At 67.0% G+C, this 661-nt stretch overlaps 1 protein-coding gene across 1 annotated transcript in view; it reads right to left on the bottom strand.

Annotated features, from left to right (window-relative positions):
- SULF2 (sulfatase 2) overlaps nt 1-272 on the bottom strand; it is a 118,823-nt gene extending 118,551 nt beyond the window's left edge. The window contains 1 exon segment of the mRNA XM_034639864.1: nt 89-272. The gene's annotated coding sequence lies outside the window, so the exon portion shown is untranslated.
- Nucleotides 273-661: the final 389 nt, after the last annotated feature.

Here is a 661-nt window from a genome sequence, read left to right as displayed (position 1 = left end):
CGGACCGGGAGCCGCGGGCAGCGGGGGCCCGGGGCCGGGGAACCCGCCGCGGCGCCCTCCCCGCGTCCCCCGCTCGCCAGCGCTTTACCTCTGGCTCGATGGACGCTCGGCCGGGCCGGCCGGGTCCTGCTGTCCCCCGCGCACGGCCCTGGTCCCGAAGTCCGGCCCCGGACGGGGCAGCGGCGGAGAGCGGGGGTCCGGGCAGCTCTCGGCCTCCCGATGCCTCGGGACCTGGCTGGCCGCGCTCCCGGCGCCGAGCGCGCACCCTCGCCGGGACACAGGCGCACACTCACCCGACACACACTCGCTCCCGCTCGCCCTCGGCGGAGAGTTGAAACAGCTGTGGGATTCGCCCAGGAGCTGGAAATGAGGGAGGGACGCGAGCCAGAGCCGTGTGTGTGTGTGTATAACACACAAACGGGGGGGGCATCGCTAATAAATCAAATACTGCAATAAAGTGAGTAGGACCATTGATCAGGTCCGCTTGGCTGGAAACGAAGAGAATCCTTGCCTCTTTTCTGCTTTTTCTCCTCCCTCGGAGCTGGAAGGAGCCAGTGTTCCGCGGGGCGTGTGAGAGCCCCGGCCGGGCGCTCCCCTCGTAATGACACGTTAATAAATGTTTTCTTTTATCTGCTTTCACAAGGGCTCGCCCCGGGTCTGC

Source organism: Ailuropoda melanoleuca, chromosome 13, assembly GCF_002007445.2.
Source record: "Ailuropoda melanoleuca isolate Jingjing chromosome 13, ASM200744v2, whole genome shotgun sequence".
Classification (NCBI taxonomy): domain Eukaryota; kingdom Metazoa; phylum Chordata; class Mammalia; order Carnivora; family Ursidae; genus Ailuropoda; species Ailuropoda melanoleuca.
Note: the sequence above shows the minus strand (reverse complement) of the source record. Positions and strands in the feature narration are given on the sequence as shown.